This window comes from Ostrea edulis, chromosome 2, assembly GCF_947568905.1.
Source record: "Ostrea edulis chromosome 2, xbOstEdul1.1, whole genome shotgun sequence".
Lineage (NCBI taxonomy): Eukaryota > Metazoa > Mollusca > Bivalvia > Ostreida > Ostreidae > Ostrea > Ostrea edulis.
In genome coordinates, this window is record NC_079165.1 from 81,044,994 (window position 1) to 81,067,105 (window position 22,112).

General features: G+C 35.1%; 1 protein-coding gene across 17 annotated transcripts in view; it reads left to right on the forward strand.

The window, feature by feature from the left end:
* The window catches only part of LOC125679452 (kin of IRRE-like protein 3), a 61,645-nt gene that overhangs the window by 13,501 nt on the left and 26,032 nt on the right, over nucleotides 1-22,112 (forward strand). For 5 of the 17 annotated variants that reach the window (XM_056155104.1, XM_056155096.1, XM_056155105.1 and 2 more), the window contains 2 exons: nucleotides 5,602-5,850; nucleotides 19,243-19,398. The gene's annotated coding sequence lies outside the window, so the exon portion shown is untranslated. Of the gene's footprint in view, nucleotides 1-3,407; nucleotides 3,695-5,601; nucleotides 5,851-11,551; nucleotides 11,735-19,053; nucleotides 19,121-19,242; nucleotides 19,399-20,143; nucleotides 20,377-20,949; nucleotides 21,729-22,112 lie in introns of those variants that run through there. The other 12 variants (XM_056155101.1, XM_056155097.1, XM_056155102.1 and 9 more) reach the window with 8 other exon arrangements.

The window sequence follows — 22,112 nt, forward strand, 5'->3', positions numbered from 1 at the left end:
GCACTATGGTAACCCATTTTGTTCCGGACCAGGATATGACCCTTCTCCAGAATAATGTGTTCTGTAGTGAATGGATGACTCTTTCTCGGAGAAATGTCTAGAGGAAGATTTTGCATTTTTCATGACACTGTAATGTTGAAAATTGCACTTGATCACATGGGTCAGTCCCTTGGTAGAGCTCAATGAAAAAGACATTTCCCCATTACGGTCCGACAAAAATTGGATTTTCATTAGCTACTGTGTAGACACCCACCATTTTCCTTTATTAGATTTGTAGCATGTTTGAAGAATTATTGATATTGCCAGAGGTATGTTCATGACCAGAAAACACAATAATCCTATTTGTAAAGTTGTGAAAATTAGCTTTTCCTCTTTTTGGTTGTGAATATGAGATCAGCAGTTCATAAACTCACCCTCCTATAGTGACTTGAAACTTGATCCTTAGAATTTTCTTCAGGTTATATGACATGGTATAATATTAGACTAATTCTAGTTGGTTTTTGTTTTTGGAATTTTTAATGTTGCTAGGAGTAAAATAATTCCTGTGATCATTGTAAAATTGGTTCACTATAGTGCTCACTAGGAAAGCATAACTGTTTCAGATACCAAATTTGACTAATACAATTTTGGCAATTTGGAATCTGTTGTTGAAATAGGTCAAAATTAACACACACACACACCTTTTCATTATATGATACTCACAAACAAGTTTATGGTACAGGGGGTTTCAACAGTCTCGTTTAAAGTCAGCATTTCGCAAATTCTGTGGTTGTTATAACAATCTAGTTTGCCAATACAACCTATCATTGGGTCAGATGCTGTCTGACTTGTTTCATACCGATTGTTGGGCACACTAATTTTGACTACGGATAACTCTGTTTACCTGATCAAGATATAGGGCTCACAGCAGGTGTGACCAGTCGACAAGGGATGCTTACTCCTCCTAGACACCTGATCCCACCTCTGGTGTGTCCAGGGGTCTGTGTTTGTCCAATTCTCTTTATTTTGTATTGCTTATATAGAAGTTATGATATAGATCACTGTTATCTTCACCTTTCAATCATGAGCCATATCTTTTATACTGTGGAGTTTTTGATGATGTTCTGATTCTGATGTTATAGCAATAGATCCCAAAATTGTCAAAGGTCATCAGTGAGAGGTTTCTCTGTGAGTTAATGGTATAACAGGTCATCAGTGAGAGGTTTCTCTGTGAGTTAATGGTGTAGCAGGTCATCAGTGAGAGGTTTCTCTGTGAGTTAATGGTGCAGCAGGTCATCAGTGAGAGGTTTCTCTGTGAGTTAATGGTGTAGCAGGTCATCAGTGAGAGGTTTCTCTGTGAGTTAATGGTGCAGCAGGTCATCAGTGAGAGGTTTCTCTGTGAGTTAATGGTGTAGCAGGTCATCAGTGAGAGGTTTCTCTGTGAGTTAATGGTGTAGCAGGTCATCAGTGAGAGGTTTCTCTGTGAGTTAATGGTGCAGCAGGTCATCAGTGAGAGGTTTCTCTGTGAGTTAATGGTGTAGCAGGTCATCAGTGAGAGGTTTCTCTGTGAGTTAATGGTGTAGCAGGTCATCAGTGAGAGGTTTCTCTGTGAGTTAATGGTGCAGCAGGTCATCAGTGAGAGGTTTCTCTGTGAGTTAATGGTGTAGCAGGTCATCAGTGAGAGGTTTCTCTGTGAGTTAATGGTGTAGCAGGTCATCAGTGAGAGGTTTCTCTGTGAGTTAATGGTGTAGCAGGTCATCAGTGAGAGGTTTCTCTGTGAGTTAATGGTGCAGCAGGTCATCAGTGAGAGGTTTCTCTGTGAGTTAATGGTGTAGCAGGTCATCAGTGAGAGGTTTCTCTGTGAGTTAATGGTGTAGCAGGTCATCAGTGAGAGGTTTCTCTGTGAGTTAATGGTGTAGCAGGTCATCAGTGAAAGGTTTCTCTGTGAGTTAATGGTGCAGCAGGTCATCAGTGAGAGGTTTCTCTGTGAGTTAATGGTGTAGCAGGTCATCAGTGAGAGGTTTCTCTGTGAGTTAATGGTGTAGCAGGTCATCAGTGAGAGGTTTCTCTGTGAGTTAATGGTGTAGCAGGTCCCTCCTTTGTGAGAGGGTACCATGGGATGTACCTAATTGTCTATACAGCGTTTTCATGGACAGTGAATGGTGCCCCACAATTGTTGTTTAATCAGTGTTTGATACAATGTGTGGTGAATATTACCAGATACAGTAAAACACCATTGCAGCGAACTTTCAGGGCTGGCAAAAAACAGTTGGTTACAACCAAACTTTGTTATATCCAATAAAGTTTTTGTTATTTTCTTCTCGGAAGGGAATATAGATATCTAATTGAAATTAGATGTTGGATCCGCTTGCATACTCGCTACACAAACATCTAACAACATCCCATAGAGGGTCATGTCAGAGGTCAAATTCGATTGACCAATGAAATCACCGCTGGCAAAATCATTGAATGTTTGTTGAAGTCGATAAGTCTAGAGTGATACTGAATTTGACCTCTGATGTGACCCTCTATGGGATGTTTTTAGATGTTTGTGTAGCGAGTATGCAAGTGGATCCAACATCTAATTTCAATTAGATTGCAATAAGTGTGAATTTGATATAAATTTGTTTGTTTTAAGTGTGTTTTACTGTACAATATTGAACCTCTGATTCCTTTAATTATGTTTTTTTTTTTAATGTGAATCCTTACCCACAATAAGTACTTTCAAAATCTTGTCTTTTCATCATTTCTGAGTTGGAGAAATAATGATACAATATTGTTAATCAAAATGATTTCGTAAACATTTTCTGCAAGGCTACCTGATTTGAAATTCTGTTTGTAGGTATTTTTTAAAAGCCCACAAACTCCCTGATGTAAGGTAGCAAGGAGGCGGATGTTACAGCTAGGAGTCCGGTGTAAATTGATTTTGCCTGATATTGTACAGAAACATCTGTTACTTACAGATTAAATAACTGTCCATGTTGCGACAAAATACAAGAGCTATACAGATATTGCTCATCTGGACCATCTAAATAAATCATTAGAATTTTAAAATGAATTAACAACCGAGAAATGTTAGAGTAAAAACATGACTAACCAATGAAAATATTGAGATCTTGTGTTATAGGTATCACATTTCTCTACATATTTTTTTTCCTGTGTTTCATTATAGGTATGGACCAGGGAGTGTATTATTTGATTTGTCTCAATCTTTAACTGCTAGAATGAACATATGTGTAATAATATTGTCGAAATGATAAAATTTAAAAAGGTCATACAATGTTAAAAACTTCCTACATCCTAATGGCACAATCTCTCGAGCAAATAAGATGTGTAAGCATAGCCACATGTCTTGTTTGTTTTCATGATTAGCATGCAAGATGTAATTCTCAGACTTTTGGGCTGTCAAATAGATATAGATGTGTAAATATTACCAGGAGTCCCTCCACCCAGAGCTCTCTGTTTCCTATAGCCCGTCACAATTGTTTAATCAACTGGAATGCTCCAAGAAGTCTCAATAGGGGTATTGGATTTTCAGTCGGTTCCTTGATTGAGTCGTGTGTCTCGGAGAATAAAAAAACGTACATTACAATGAATTATTAATTGTAAAAATTGACAGAAGTAAGATAGTTAATGTTAGTAGGCAAGGCGTCTTCTGTCCCCGTTTCCAGCGGCAAGTATGAGCTACACAGGGAATTAATCAGCCCGGCACTTTGTAAGTGATTTTTTTTTATTATTATGTAATTCTTTTGGAATTGTTTCTTGTGGTAATTTCGTGATTAAGGAATAATTTTCTGTTTTGACCTAGGTCTTTTTATGACTGCCTGTTTTCTGTTTTTATTGACATTACCTTGCTTTTATGAGGACGAGTACTTTTGTTGTCTAATCATTTGTATTAATCTGATAAAGGATGTCTGAACATAATTCGAGTACTTACTAAGATCCAGAGGTGGTCCTGTTGACTTTTGATCTAATCAAATAAAGACTCCATTTACAGGGATAATGGCACGCTAAGGCCAAGTAATTGTTACACATTTAGGTCTGTATATCAACAACGGGATAATTTTGTTTTAAAAACAAGCAAATCTCTGATTATTAGGTTTTACATCTTGTACTGTGACCATGCAGGCATTGACTTGGGAACCATTATAGCTCTATCGGTGAGGACATGCAAAAAATGTGTATCATTTGTTGTAATATTTGTATTATAACACTTTGAATACTATGAATGACAGTCTGTGAAACTGATTACAAAATCTTTTCAGGTAATGGTATTGATTAATGTGTTTACCTATACATAATTTAGAGATGCAAAATCATCATTTTGCAGGAAATGTCTGTGTCTGTTATTGTTGTATGTAACTCAGATTAAAGAGCTGTGTGTGATAACAGCCTAATTCGACTATTTTAAATCTTATAAAAATTCATGTTAGATTTTTGAAACTTTTTTTGCCAGCTTCAATTCTTGTGTGACAGAATTGTGAAAGCTTTAGACATCTAGGACCATTATAATTTTACAACTAGTTCTGCTCCATTCCTGAGAATTGACATTGGTAATAACGTAATTTATTGTCTTTCATTGTTTTTTATTTTAAATTGAAAACATCACTTTTAGTGTACGTTATATCTTGAGAAGTTTGAGATTTGGTGATTTAATTATTTTTCGACCAGTGATCTATCTTTGAGAGATGCATACAAGTATGGTAACCATGTGTTCACCATTCTCTTCAATGCACTCTTTGCAGAGAGGAAAATAATATGAAAAGGTACAATTTTTTTTTTATCAAAAGTTTAAAAAGTCCTAGGAAAAACATGTAAACATATTCTCTCATCAGAATGAGATGAACTCTGAGGTAATGTTGAAAGTTTGGTGAGAGGAACAAATTATGCTATGATCATACATGGTCCTTTTGGGGATGATTCGATTCTAGGTTTAGAGACTTCTTTGATCATATTACCCTGTGTTTAGTTCTCTTATAAAATCCATAAAGGGTATGAGACACCTCCCCTCTCCGAGCTTATCTCTCTCCAATCTCTCTTTCTTTCTCTGCATAGATATTAATTCTATGTAAAACAAATTGATAGACCACTATTGATAATCTAGTGATAAAATACAATAGTAGTAATCTGTTTACATGCTCCTGGTTTTCTACATGTACCACTACTAAGTGATGGCAGGTCACTGATAAATATCTGGTTTTACAATTCTTTCAACCATTCTGAAGGCTTTCATTTCTCTTCATTATTTAGAAGAAATCAGTGTCACTGTCCTTAGCGAGTGAGGAATAGTGTACGTTGTAAGACTAATACCTCGGACTGCTGTGTTGTTGTAATCAGATTTCAAATCAGGGAAGGTAACACAATGGAGACTGACAGTGAAGTAACAAGTCTTGGAGATTTTCCTTTTGTGTGTACAGTACCAGTACATTTTGTTTAGGATTTACCTAAGTCAGATGCTCTGGGCAATTTCACAGTGCTTAAAGCAATTTCATGGGACAGTGAAGGGAGATCATTTAGAAGATACTTATCACTTAAAGGACAATATTTACATTGATGAGTCTAATTATTGAACATCATAAGAGACATGTTTATGTGTTTATCTTGGCCATGTGGATCTTTCAGGTGAGCTATTGAACAGCTTTGGGAGATAGGATTAGAGTTTTCACTTCAAAGATCACAATTACCAGGAAAATGCTCCAGGACTGATGCTTTTGTGGAGAGAAATCACAGAGCTGATCCAGATCAGGTTGATGAAGGGGAAATCAGTCGGATGTGTCCATCATCCTGAGGAGAACCAGTTTATAAGTGTTATGTGATCTCGGATTTTGTTTTCATCGGAAAATTTACCCAATTTAGGATAGATCTGAACAGGTAAGAGCTTTGATGTCTGTAAAGTTGATACAAATATTAGCTTATTTGGGAAAACAAAAACAGCCTAGTAAGAAACCCCAATCTGGCACTTTTAAAGTGTTGCACAGCATTTGATTTAATTTACCTAAAATAAAGAAAATTGGGAATTGAAGTGCATTTTCATTTATCAAGTGTGCATTTTCAATTATATTAAGTTGACAGTTAGATAGAAGCACATCCTATTCACTGTCTTATCCGTCTGCAATTTTGTGATTATATTCCAACAAAATTCATACAGAATTAACTTGATTAAATTGTGAAATGCAGTGTTCGTTTGATGCAGTGACGAATTGGAAAGCATGAGTGGGTTATTGACAGCTAGGTTCCGATTTTAAACAAAACAATCCTCTCAATGCTTTACAGAACCTTAAATTCTGTCAGGGGAAACAACTGGAGCGAAAAATCTCTATTCAGTAATCTAATAGTTCTGACTGGTTGCAGCAGTTGGCTTCCACAGTTTATGACAAGATCACTCAAAACAGAGTTGCATGCGTTATTAAAGAAGTGAAATTGAAAATTGAGTTTATATGTCTGGAAGGGATATTGAACAGAAAACTCTGAATATATGGGCAACCAAGCCTAAAAATGAAAGCACCAGTCGGGCTATGAGTCATTATCATTGCGCTTTGAACTTTGCTGTATTTATAATGCTTTTTTGACTTTTAAGAATCCATGTAATAGGTTGGCTAGGAGGTTAGAATTTGTTTGAAGGCCATTCTTTGTATGACAGGTCAGTGGTCTGTGTGGAGGAGCCTGCCGGTGGACAGTAGAAATAATTCAGTCTCCTGATCTGTGCATTACAGCCATCGTGTCCACCTTCAGTTTTAATTAATCCACTAGCCAATATCACTATCGATTCCTCTCTGTCACCTGACACATAAAGCAAAGTTCTTGGTGGACAATATCCGGCTGATATTGAGTCCATACCATACTGCTGGGAACCTTAAAACAGCTTTTCTCATATTCATAAAAGTGAAAGCTTTAGTCATCTAGGGTCAAGGTTATGAATGAAAAATTACTGTAATAAAGAAAAATGATGATATATGGAGAAAAAGCAATTTCTATGTAGATGTAGTGTAGATGCAATATCTTTTTGGTAGTGGCGTTATGGAATTCCAAAATGGACGCAGACATTGCAATTTGTTAAATGGATCTTTGACGACATTATTTTGTTAAACAGTCATTATTTATCTCAGAATAAGAAGTCACCAGACAGCAAATGTGTTTGTTTAACACTGTCTGTTGTATAGGGTTAAGGGAAATGAATCGGTTGATTATTGGGTAGTGCTGAACTTTTTAATGCTCAGATAAAATATACATATTCCAGATAGAGCTAGTTTATTTATGATACTGTTCATAAGGTGAGATAAGTAATTACAAATATATACTGTAACAAAAAGTTGTAATGAATGAAATGTACAGTTTATAACATGATCTTATGCTTTTGGAAATGTTAGAATTCTAAATTGTTTAGCAAAAATTGATAATTCTGGTAAAAAAAAATAATCATCATCTAAAAAATCTAAACTCTTGGAGAACTCTATTAAAGTAAACTGTGTTTCTTTTTAATCCACTAAGCTAACCAGTTAGGTGTTTGAACTAACCAGATACTATCGGTATTTGAAAGAGCAAGGAATCTTTATATTAAATTCTGATATCTAAGGACATACACGACATTTTCTCAATGATATATAATATTTTGTGACATTTCAGGTACAATTCACTTGCATCGATCCTTTCTCGTTTCTACAATACAACTTGGGGTATACTACTAGGTCTGTTTTAGAGTGAGAAAATTTTGATAGTCCCGGTTGTGGCAATTAAGTAAAAATGTAAAAATATTACAGAAGGTTGCATATATATATGGACATAACTTTAATTTATTATAGCAAAGAAGGAGAGAAAAATCTTTGGATTGCTGGGAAAGCGAACCTGAGACCCTTGCATTACTAGTTCGATGATTTATAACCATGCACTAAATTAACCTGACTGACATACAAAAAATACAATAGAAAATTTATACATATTATGGAAATCATACAAGAACTCTTTGATATTGAGGAGATAAAAGAATAGTTTTAGGGAAAAAAATGACTGCAATGTTGTAATATTAAAGATGTATGTCTGTCTCCAATGGAAGACTTTCTAGTTATTATGCATTTGTAATATGCTTTCTTTTGAACAAAATAGTGTTCATGGGTAGATAGGAGTTTGTATATTTAGATGTATTTCATTATAAATATATCCTCTGAAATTCACAATATAATGCTAGGTTATTTATAAAACTCCCCATTAGATGGGGAGTTTATGTACAGGAAAGAGCACTTTTATATTACTAGTAAAAACTTGGATGCATTACCTGTAGAGGTTCACAGCGAGATACTTAAGGGGACGTTAGTGGAGGCTCTAACTTACCTGGTATTGAACAGGGAAATATAGCTTTCAATTATTCTGCATTAGGTCTGATAATGTAATATGGTAAGATCTTATGTTAACATTCATGCATTAATATCCCCAGTCAAAAATTGAATTTCCTTCTATGAATCAATTCTGAATTGGCAAATAATCTCTGTTCACAAAGATTGTGGATTATTTTCTGTGTTAATTACTGCTAATATCTACAACATTAACATGTCGTGCAGTATTTCATGTGCAGTATTTCATGTGCAGTATATTGTGTGTCATGTGCTATGTTGTATTTACCCAAATGTGCAAGATGATCAACATTACAAGAAATAGTCAGCGATGGCAATTTCTTTTTCAACACCTCCCTGATAATCATGGCCGTGGTAGGATATCATATAAACAATTGTGTGTGTCGCAATCTTCCTCTTAGACAGCATCAAGGGTATTTTGCTTTCCTGATCAGGATGAGGAAGAATTATTATCATTGGAGTTCACAGTTATTAAAACTCAGAAAGTCAGCTTGGATGCAATTAATATAGCATTTACCTCAATAACCAGACCTTACTCTGTTAATGCCTTCTTTGCTAAGAATCAGAGCCTGGACATTATAGAGGTGTATTGTATTGAAACATCAAAACAAACAACAACAACAACAAAATTCTGTATATAGTACGGATGATTTGATCGATCAGCTAATATTTTTCCATGGTTGAATGGATATGTATTTCATGTCATCTGACATTGATTAAACTTAATACTTATAGTTGTATTGTCCGAATGTTGACAAATTTTTTCCACCTTTTAAAAACGTTAATTCATTGCACGTACATATTTATGAGGCTGTACAACATGTCTTACATTATTTCACCTGTTTTAACTAGAATTATTTTTGTGTTTACAACTGTCACTCCGACGCCCATTTCTAATACAAAAATCAAATGACAGTCACATGTCCAGTTCAGAGACCAGAGATCATCTGTGGTACCATGCCTTTAAATTAAAAGAGAAATAAAAATATCAAATGCCTCTTAGTAATTTGTTGTTTTACGTCTTTCAGACCTAAAGTTAGACAGTTCTGTCTATGTTACCTACATCATATTGGGATTCCCTTGATGCGTGTGGGGATATTTATAGATGCTGAACAGACTTACTGAGCGGCAATTGTAATTTATGCGTACCCGCTCAGGGGCAGATCCAGCTATTGTGGTTGGGGGACGCAACTTTACGAGGCAGGGGGGTCTGTGGGGCTGACTTGAGGCTTCCAGTGCATCATGGGCAAAGTCCTGGTGGGGGCCCAGGGGGTGAAGCCCCATGAAACTCTTGGATTTTACAGGGCTTAAAATTAGTCTCCTATATGTAGTTATTTTAATTATTTTCTGTCATTTTAATAAGATGAAATCGATAAAATGACGCAAATTTTAGGGGATTTTGGAAAAAATGTAAGTTCTCCCAATACAAGTTATTCAATAAATCAAAATATTTTGTCATTTATTTCTCCAAGAGTGGAAGAAATTATTGCTTTTTTATCATTTACATTTTTCTAGACAAGAGACCAAGATTTACCTTGAATTAAACAATTTTAGGGTGGGGGTGGGGGTGGGGGGGTTGCACTGGCTGCACCCCCTTTAAATCTGCCACTGCCGCTATATTTACTTTTAAAATAATGTTCTAACCTTTTTTTTTTTTCTTTTTTTTTCTTCTTTTTTTTATACATACAATTAAATGTTGTCAAGCATGTAATTAAGGGAAAGTTAATAACTTTGAAAAGTAAATCATACCTTTAAAGTAATTTTGTACAGAAAATAATAGATGAACATGGACCATATACAGCTTTACATTAAGAAATCATGTTAGTTAAAAAAAAACCCAAAAAAACCTGCCTAGGTATCTGTCAGCAAGTGGGAATTTTTAGGAGAAAATGTGTATTAGATTGAATCAGATTAAGATATTTGGACAGTACATAAAGCTTTGATAAATCCAGGAAAGTAACATCAATCATTATATTTTTCATCTTGCAAGAAGCTGAGGGAACATCAGATAAGTTGATTGTAGCTGCAGTGTCTCTGATTTATAGAAAAGACCGACATTTGTCAATATAATCACACAAATACAATTAAAGGGTTCCAATTGGAGTGTCCACGCACTGTGTTGACATGGACTGCATTTAAAGGATAATTTCTTCCAATTCAGCAATTTCTTCATTAAATCTGAAGTTGCTTGTTCGTGCCTTTGATTTCACAGGCTAATGGACCATGTTTTAGTCATCTGTTGAAATTAGGTTTTATCGTAGTCTGTGTGCTTTGTTCTAATGTAAGAATGTGAAAGAAAACTTTGTCTCTTTTCATTATTATAGTAATTAAAAGAAATCAAATCTATTTTCAGAGGTGAACTAAATTAGAGTTAAATATTCTTGATTTAAGAATGTTAATGTGAAGTGCTTGAAAATGAAATATTACATTTGTAAAAAAAAAAAATATTCAGGAAAATAAATGATACATGAATGGTCAAGTTGGATGAACCAGTGCATTAGTTTGGATGCCAGCTGTTATCATGATGATTATAAATTCTAATTTTGAATTTACAAATTCAAAATTGTTCCAACAGTTAGCTAAAATTTGTATTTATGTGATAAAACTTTTGATATATATACAGCAGATCAAATTCATGCAATGAAAAAGTATAAACCTTTCTCCATGCTCTATGTGACAAGGGTATTGATCGGGTGTTTTTGTTCTGACAATGGTAGCAAGTACGTTACCAAATAAAGAAAAAACAATTTGTCTCAAGGCAGGACGCATTTTACCTCAAAGAACTGGAGCATAGATTTTTCATATGAATTATTTATTTCTGTTTCTAGGATGTGTGGAGAATTTTAAAGATAAACTTTAAATGTGACTGTTTGTGTGACTCTTTGAAGTGCGAAAGGTATTAAGTAAAATATTGATATGTACAATGCTTATGAAGGATGTGCCAGTTACATTTTATGTGACCAGTCTTATATAAACAGTTAAAACACCCATTAGGATGAGACTTTCATACCCTCTGTTTATGTAAATGGATTGATCTTTACATCAGAAGAGGATTATTTGGAATAAATTCACATGGTAAGAAAATCGGTTACCCTAGTGTTGTTCAGATTTTCTAGAGCGTCATATCGTGCATTTCATTCAAAAGCATCGAAGCAGGGCATTAAGAAATGTTTTGGCTTTTACATATAAAAAGTAATTAAGAACGTATTAAGGGAAGAAATTTTTACAAGTACAATTTGATGGATAAACATGCACGAGACTTTTTATCAGATTTGTATTGACACATAACATAGTGATCAGGAGGTGTAATTCGTGGAAAAATACTACTGAAATCAGTTTCCTTGTTTTAGAAAAATCACTTTTAGATATACCAAGATCATCAAAGGAAATACTGGTACATTTTTCTCTAGGTAAGTTAATAGAAAAAAAATGGTTTGCATGAATGTCAGAAATAAAGAATTATTAGACACAAATCCAAACAGAAATGTGAAGTTTATGGAAAGTGAAAATGCTGAAGGCTGAAGTTTTCCCAGATGATATATGTAATTTGTAAAATCAATACATATGTGTTGGTACTTTTTGTTTGATCCAAAATAATTTTGTAGGTGGAGCCTTATCTTGTATGAGTCACAAAGAGTTTAAGTGCCCTGGGGGTATTACCAGGGAGGAAATGAGATTTGAGATTGTATGCCAATTTTCTTTGCATGTAAAGAGAGATAAATCTTGCAAGAGTCTACAAGTCTCACGACTTAGACTGTATTCTAATGGCTCTTTGATAACTGCAGCATGATAATCAAAAAAATATTCTTAAAGAGAGAAACAAAGTTTATGTTAACATTGCCATTCATATCATTCTCAAATTTCATGTGACCTTCGGGTAAATTCAATGAGATTCCCAGTTTAATTTTTCAGCAGGGAGGCATTTGCAGTGTGCAATAGCGAACTTGACAACACTTTTGGTGCTGGCAATAGATGAAGTTATAGGCCTAATCAACTTTAATGGTCTTTGTTTAACATTAACTGGGATCTATTGTTTGATTTTTTTGAAAATATTTCCCAAAAGAGGAGAACTGTTATATTTCTATGAAAATTGCCAATGTAGATGATGAAAATTTAAGAGAAATAAATGCACGACATTCAAAATGAGCTGTTAAGACAAAAATATTGAGAGATAATCAGTGTAATGAGGGTGTTCTACCAGAGAACTCAGGCTAGAGGATTTAATTGAGTCTTTCCATGAAGCCCAAGATACCGTTGTGAACAATGCATTTGGATGGAGGCGATTTGCTAGTTCAAATTACATACATTTGATATGAAGTGTGTGATCAATATGTCTTTGCGATATGGTCCAAACATGGTGATTTTTTGCCAATTTGTGAGATTGCTTTTGTAATACTTCAGTAAATTAGCCACATTTTTTCATTGTCTGTTGAGATGAAATCTGACTGATACCTAAAATAAGAGGAAATACCCATAGGCTTTGATATTATAGAGTTGTGTCAGTGTTTTAGAGTTATGAGTTTAATTAAGGTGTTTTTAAATGTTGTCCATGAAAAGTCATTTCGTGGGTATGTCTCCACAAAAATGAAATGAAACTCTTATGAAAATTAATTATTGGACAGTATTGTTCATATTTAGATTGTAGCTTTAGGGCGATATTCTCTGCATCATTGCATAAAACTTGTAACTGTCATTTGACATCATAAGTTATCTGGCATAATGGTGCAGTGGTAAGGACCTCTATATTAAATGTGAAGTTGGTGGTTCAAATCTCAGCAGAGACATGTAAAAAATTTTAATTTGTGACTGTCATTTTGTAAATTATCAATGCTCTATATGTGTTTTAATTTGACAAGTCCATGTATACCATACAGAATAAAACTTAAGTATTTGATTTTTTTTTTTTAAAAGTATGTTGGGAAGAAATATAATCTTAGCTGGAACTGAATTACACTTTCCAAACTTCATCACCTGAGAGATGTACTATTTTAGCTCACTTGAGCTAAAAGCTCAAGTGAGAATTTCTGATCACCTGTTGTCCGTCATCTGTCCGTCTGTCTTTTCACATTTTTGACTTCTTCTCCAGAACCGCTGGGCCAATTTCAACCAAACTTGGCAAAAAGTATGCTTGGCTAAAGAGCTTTTAAGTCTGTTCAAATGGATGCCCCTGCCTTCTTCAAAGGGGAAATAATCACAAAAATGCAAAAATAGGGTGGACTCATTTAAAAATCTTCTCAAGAACCATTAAGCCAGAAGAGCTGAAATTCATATGAAAGCTTCCTGACACAGTGCAGATTCAAGTTTTTTAAAACAATAGCCCCCGGGGTTAGGGTGGGACCACAATAGGGGATGAAAGATTTACATGTGAATATATAGGGAAAATCTTTAAAAATCTACTTCTCAAGAACCACTGGGCCAGGAAAGTACAAATTTGTGTGAAAGCTTCCTGACATAGTGCAGATTCAAGTTTGTTCAAATCATGGTCCCCAGGGGTAGGATGGGGAAACAATAGGGGATCAAAGTTTTACATAGAAATATATAGGAAAAATCTTTAGAAATCTTGTCAAGAACCACTGGACTGAGGAAAGTTTATATTTACATGAACGATTCCTGGCATAGTGCAGATTCAATTTTGTTAAAACCATGCATGGCACCCGGTGGTAGGATGGGGCCACAGTAAGGGATCAAAGTTTTACATGCAAATATATAGGTAAAATCTTTAAAAATCTTCTTCTCAAGAGCCAAAAAAGTTTTAATTATATTTACATGAAAGCTTCCTGACTTAATTACAAATTGTACAATTTGTAAATATCATGCAACCGCAACCCCCCCACCCCCCCCACCCCCCCCACCCCCCCCACCCCCCCCCCCCCCTCACCACCACCACAATAGGGGATCAAAGTTTTACATACAAATATATATGGAAAATCTTTCAAAGTCTTCTCAAGAACCATTGGGCCAGAGAAGTTTACATTCACATGAAAGCTTCCTGACATAGTGCAGATTCATTTTTGTTATTAAAACCATGGCCCCCGGGAATAAGGTGGGACCACTAATAAGGGATCAAAGTTTTACATGCAAATATATAGGAAAAATCTTTAAATATGAGCCAAGAAATTGACTTAGGTGAGCAATGTGGCTCATGGACCTCTTGTTTTGTATTAGCGGTATTGAAATTACATGTAAAAGTCTTGGATATCCGTGTCATCATGCAGACAGAAGTATATTATGAAAATCTGAAGTGTTTGTAGTTGGAATTTGTGTAATTATCGAAGTTGCGCATGATTATATGGAAAGCAAATATTTTTTGTTTGGAATATCAAATATAAATATATGATTGTTAGTACAATTTGATAAAAATTTGACATTCATGTGCTGTCATCACTCAACATTGACATTTATAAATGCATTTTATAAGTCCATAGTTCACTGCAGTTTAAAGCATGAGAGTGCTTTGGTAAGCTTATGTAATTATAGTTTGTCCATGCATATTGTTAATTAGTGAGCTTTTGGTTACTTCTCACAATTCAGACATTTTCTTCAAGCCACTGGGCCAAATTGACCCAGACTATGTAAAAGACACTCCTAATTATGTAAAAAGGATTGAATTATATTTGATAAAGGAAAGGGTTGTCTTCTAGCTGTTTTTTGTTGTTGTTGCAGATACTAAATTTCCAATTGTTTTATTTTCTTTCCATGAAATTGAACATGCACTAATAACTGTCCAAAATAGTAAGAAAGACACTTTGAAAGAAAAAAAGATTTTTGGGACATATATAGTTTTTTGATCTATCTGTATGTGGCAAAAAACTTTAACCTTGGTCTTATCTTATACACTTTATGAGGTAGAGCTTTCATTTTTGGTATGTGTATTTCTTGTGGCAACACCATTCAATAGACACCTAAATCTTTGACCTTATGACCTTTACATTGACATGTGACCTACTTTTAGAAATTTCGAATATAAGCCATACCCTATAAACTCGCCTATAGGTCGGTTCACTTATAAGTCGGTTGTATATTTTTTAGGCTATTTTGGAGGGATTTGCCATTGACCCACTTATAAGTCGGCATAATTTTTTTCAAGAATTGCTTGACAATTTCTAACATTTTCACCTCTGTTTCACCCCTGTTTCATTAGTAATATTTTGTGAAATGCGCAGATATTTAATCATTTTCTCAACAAATCAATTTCAATACATGTATTATAAACTTGCAATGAATAAAATCATTAAAATACATAAATACTTGCACTTTATGCATATATTCTTAGAATACATGAATAATATGATATGTCCAGTCAACGTTATCATGATAATCGTCGGAGTACGAAGTTGTTTAAAAAATACTCTACATTACCCTGTCCAGAAAAATGCTTGTCTTCTTAGGACTCATCTATAAGTCGGATATAGAGTTTTGGACCAATTTTTAACTCCCAAAAATCCGACTTAATTAAAGGCGAGTATATACGGTATATCTTCCTAGTGGCACACTCAGGGATTCTACCTGTCCCATCTCTCTCCTCTTATCCTCCATCTTCAGTAGGTCCTGGTGGCACACTTAGGCATTCTACCTGTCCCATCTCTCTCCTCTTATCCTCCATCTTCAGTAGGTCCTGGTGGCACACTCAGTCATTCTACCTGTCCCATCTCTCTTCTCTTATCCTCCATCTTCAGTAGGTCCTGGTGGCACACTCAGTCATTCTACCTGTCCCATCTCTCTCCTCTTATCCTCCATCTTCAGTAGGTCCTGGTGGCACACTCAGTCATTCTACCTGTCCCATCTCTCTTCTCTTATCCTCCATCTTCAGTAGGTCCTGGTGGCACACTCAGTCATTCTACCTGTCCCATCTCTCTCCTCTTGCCCCCGTTTTTAACAGGTCCTTAATGGCACACCTGCTTATCCTGTCTATCCAACTCCCATCTTCTACAAGTTTATTTGCTGGGTTTTTTTTTGTTGAAGCCAAATATTCTATTAAATGGAGCAATCAGATCACACGCTCGTCCTTTTCCGTAACCGGCAAGAAGACTCAGACATGGATCGGCGCAAGAATTGCATCAAATCGATGCATTTCTTTGCCGGAAGCGCGCCTGTGGATGAGGTTAAAAGGTCAGAACCGAATCCCTGTATAATGTATTATTTAGATTTTCACCACAGATTCAGTTTTGGTATCATTGTCGTCTTATTCAATGTAATGCATATAAACATAGAAGTGGAAAATGATAAACCATAGATATGTATGATATCTTAGATGTATTTGAAAGCTCGTGTTTCATATTGTAACGTACGACTGTGACGTCATAGTTACATTCTTGTACACATGGCAACAGATTCTGATGGCGTCGATCCACATACGAGGTTCATTTGCGGTTACGGAAATAGTCGGCGAATAGTTACGATTGGGGGGGGGGGGGGGGGGGGGGGGTCGATCATGATCTGCAACAAAGCAAGTATTTTGGTTGAATATATGCAATCAAGAGTTTTTACACATATTTCTGAGGTAAATAACTGTATACAGTGGAGCCTCGTTAATCCGGACACTTTGGTTCCCAGCAAAATCGTCCGGATAAATGAAGCGTCCGGATAATTGAATCGCATATTTTCTATCTTTACATAAGTAACCAATATATGTCTACTTTATTGATGCATAATGAATTAAACACATTCTATCATTGGATTTGACAATTTGCATAAGTAAATGAATGATGATGATGTTAACATGTGTATGTATTTCAAAACACTAAAATTCAATACGTGTTCAGTGCATTTGCCTGTGTTTATATTGTACATATATATGAGCCCTACAAATAAATATACAAAAATGTGTGCCGTATGCACTAAAACAAATAATGAAGCACTTTATTTAACTATAAGTAAATGAATCATTAGTAACTAACATAATCATTTACACTTTAAACATTTCATCACACTTTTACTTCTTAAAGAGGCCGGTAATTTCCATATGTCACGATTCACGGGTTCGGCGGTCTGTTAAAACAATCTTCATCGTCCAAAGTTGTTACATGTATAAGAATTTCGTTATTATCATGTCAGTGGACAACATTCTTTAACCAAAATTCCATCTGCCAGAGTTTATATTTCTTATTCTATAATTATCCAAGACAATATCGGGAGAACACAAATCATTTAAGCTCGTAATATCAAGACCTACTACTACTTTGATCTAGCTACACGCACCTATTATTTTCATGATGCGATAATAACGGAACAAAACTCGGTTGAAACTAACATTACGGGTACATACAAAATTTAATTGTCATTGTCCTTAAAATGGTAATTTTCTCACTTCTACCCAGAGTTTAAAAATTTGAAAGCAATAAAGCTCTACAACATCGTAACAAGAATCAATCGTACACAGGTACATTCTACATGCGTGACATTCTAAATGTTAAAAACTTACTACGTATACATGTGCATGAACATACATATATATTTCAAGCCAATCAACAGTATATAATCCAGAATCTAGAAGTATAATCTACACTCTTTAGATTTGCATAAGCCGATAATCAATTTACGAATCAGTACAACTGATATGTGGAGCACATTTAGCAGTTAACAAAATTATCATCACGGCATGATGTTTAATTTATTAATACTATTAGGCTATTGATCAAGAGTATAAAATAATATGCTACAGATTTATATACAAAATTCAACACTACACACAATAAAGATCTTATGTGAGAAAATTGGCAATACAATGTCTCGATCGGCACGTGCTATCTAATTGACATATCATAACACACCACCTAATTATAGGGAGGTGTTGACAGGGTACAGGTAATCGCTTCAATTAGACAGTTTGGCTTGTTTTCTTTATAATTTACGCCTTGCTAAAATTGTCCAACACAGACCTCCCCTAAACAAAATTACCGTCCGGATTAACGGTACAATTTTTAATGCATTATAGCGTTTTGTAGTAAAAAGTGACCGTCGGGATCCGGAACGCGAATTTCCGGATTAGTGATGCAAAATAACGTATAAAAATTCCGTTCCCTAGAAAAATCGTCCGGAAGGTGAAGCGTCCGGATTAATGGCGTCCGGATTACCGAGGCTCCACTGTATATCATACTTAAAAGCAATGACTGCAATGATTAAATTAAATGATAAAAAGATTTCAAAGTAATTTCCCCCCTAATTGAAAATCACTGAATGATTGATAAAGGAACCCATGTAAGACCATATCACAATTAGACATGTTGATAAAGCAGTAATGATGGTGATTGCCAGTTTATTCCTTTGGCAGATTCACATATATCAGCCCTGTCCTGGACTCCTGGAGTGTTGTATCGCCCTCAGACTTCAAGGTTTACTACAAATACTAAACGCCTTCTACAGGTACATTAGATAATGGTTGTAAAGAGAGGAGTCAAAGACTGATAAAACAAATGATACTTCAGTGCAGAGAATACTGTAGGTTGTAATGTCAGGGTTTTTTTCTTCTTCTTCAATTAGAAAAACCTAAAGTAAAATTGTTTATGGAAAGTACAGAGGTTATTACAATGCAGAATGGGCTCTGTGTATCACATGTTTAACAGTTAAACATAGATGTTTATGTATCTGTTTTTCCCCTTTCATCTCCCCAGCAGAGATGCACACAGAAAAAATACAGAGATGCAGCAGGTCAAATGCCAAAATTCACAGCAGGTCATGTATTTTGAATGCTGAATACTGATTGGCTGATAGTTTTGCCACTGTACCTGTTGCTACAGGCAACAGTGATTTGGAAGGCACCCCAGCTCATGTGTTTTTGTGTATTACTCACTACGGCTGTAGTTATACTTTTTGTTATCACCTCTTAGTTATTGAATTACCTAGTCATTAATACTGACCTGAAACCAGGAATGTTTAATCAGTGACTTCATTAAAGATTAGCGCTCACACCTAATTGCAGAGATTGGTGCAGTGAGAAATTTTGGGTCTGATGTGGAACGTGTAGAACTGAAGGAGGATGTGAAGGGTAACAGATAAACAGTGCTAACCGATCCTGAGGGACAGAAAATTTCAAATTTATCAAATTGGAAAGGAACACCAGCGGAGCTGCTGAAAGGTACCAGTTTATTTCCCATTAGGAAGAATGGTCTTACACATGTTTCTTACAGAGATGTAAAAGATGTGTTTTTAATTTTTTGGCCCAGAATTGTTTACTGTATAATGGTTATTAAATGATATCAGTCTCTTGTAGTTTTGTAAATTGTTTAGATTTAAGGTTCATATACTGAAAAAAACATAGTCTCTTTTAAGTGTTGACAATGTGCACTAACATTTGGCAAATTGCAGTGTTACATTCAACATCAGCTGATATTTAAATTGTGTGTGGCATGTTGGGTTTCTGTTAACTATGGCAGATGGACAGTAGGGCCACAGACTACCAACATTTTGACAAACTTGTGAGAAATGTCAGTATCTTCTCATTGTCCACACACTGAACAAGTCAATAGATACTGTGATGAGAGGGAGCTGTTGAGAGTAAATAGCTATTTGTCATCCATTATTTCTGTGTAAGAAAATGGCCATGCCATGATATCTATCACAATCTGCGAATCTATGAGCCTTCAGTGTATTGGTTTATTTAGATATTGCTGGTATGATTTTCTCCAAGGAGTCAGTTTTTGGTTTTTGCCATATTGTCCAGAAATTGTGCAGCATTAAGGACACCAGTTTTCACCCAATGTTTTCATCAGAAAGAATTCTTTTTTAGCACCATGCATCTGCTTGAGGGGAGTTCATTGATAAGGCTTATTGATAACAAATATTGCAAACAGGAAATCTTCTGCTGTTTTGATTTCATGTGCAAATTGTTTTAATAGCTTGAGAGTGATCTATTCTGCTCTTGTATTAGCCGCCAATTCGAACACCTGAGGGTGATCTAACAAGCCCTATCAATTCACTGGATCTCTTCTAGCAGCGAAATTGCAGCCATCATAGTGATTGTTTTCCATATTGGTATCATGGTGTCATTTATCATCATAAAAAGGAAGTCTTTCCATTAGGGCTGTTAATGGATTGTTTTTACACCACTGTGCAGGTATTTTGATGCTCTCCTATTGATTCAATAATTCTTTACAGGGTTGAATATCTTCTATAACTTTTTGCTGTGTTTGTCATAAGAGAGAGTTTGAAGTAAATGACACAACTTTATTAGCCCAATCATGGGCCCCCAGGGAGCAGAGGCGAATCATTTTAAAGATGCGGAAGGATATTGTGACTAGGCTAATTTTGCATACAACTTTGATGATGTAAGGAAGGTGGAAGATGGATGTTTTCAACCAAGTGCATTTTTCCATGCATTTTATAGCATATAATTTTGCCTCCTGGAAATTTCAAAGAGTTTCTAGTCATTGGCTGCTGAATTCCATACTAAACACTGAAGCCTTGTCAGGACAATTCCAACCAGCTACATCTTAACATTTTAATGACACCGGTAAAGCTTTTTAAAAAAAAATTGACAGGGACTTGAAACAATTAAGAGTTAATTATAAGGTATTTAGATAAATTCAATAGATGGTTTCTCTTTATAAGTAAGTATATAGAAATTAGCAGTATTTGATAATGGATTTTATCTGACAGTCAGTATATTTCATCATGTGTAAACTTTTTAAAAAAACTGTCATTGAGATGTACTTTTGTGTTAAAGCTAAATTGGAAAAGTAGACTGTGTTCTGATATGTTATGTTTATGATGTCACTCTCTTGTACCTAATGTCAGATGAATGATAATGTTTTATTAATCATCAGAAAGAAATGAATTGTACTGTTAGATGAGGATGATTTTTCTGACTCAGTGTTAGATGACAGCAGACATGATTTTAAGTGACATTGCCTCTGGTAATGAGGTGGAGACATTGTTAGAGGTAATCTCACAAGGTTTGGGAGGGTCACTTTTAATTCACACTCACACACTGACCTGCTGCCTGATCTGCTTAATTAGAGAGATGGGATACAACCTTGCTTGTCATCAGACTTTCATCAGTATGCCATGATTAATGGTAGAACAGGCCATCATTTGTGGTCTTGATAACAGATTCAAACTATAATATATTGTACAAACACAAACTGAAGGGGTAATTCCAAAAGGTGTCTGTTTGTTTGTTTGATATGTGGATATATGTTTATGGCTTTTTGACTGTTCCAGACTGACTTTTCAAAGGCATCTCAACACTGATTCTGAGATCCTTTTTTTCTGTGATTTTTGGCAGTGTTCATGTGACATAACCAGACTGTCTATTTCATGTGTTACATAAATTCTCCTAGCATTGACCTTATCTTGGAAATAAAGAAAAAGATCCAGACATCTCCGGAGGTGTTCCTGTCAGGATATATTCAGAAATCGCCTAATTTGTGGGGAATTATCAACATTCACATCCTATAATCTTATCCAGTAAGTTTATTTGATGCCATAAGATTTTATTGTTCTATTTCTTTTCCCCCTTCAATAATGCCCAATAATATATTTTTTTTTAGATTTCGTATAAGAAATATTTGGCAATAAACCAGCAATCTCTTCAAATATTTACCGAAAGTGATAGAAAATATTATCAGCCAACTCTCCAGAGCATCTTTGATGGTTTCCATTCAGGAGGAGAGAGCCTGTCAATTTTTTTTTAGGAACCTGTCCCTACGTGTACTTTTAACAGGTTCTTATGAAAACATTTAGTCAGGGTGTCTTACAGATCTTTCAATATTAATATCGTGTGTGGTGATGATATCGGCCTGGCTTTGAAATTTTCCTGTAAACAGATGTAAACATGGATAATTAATTTTT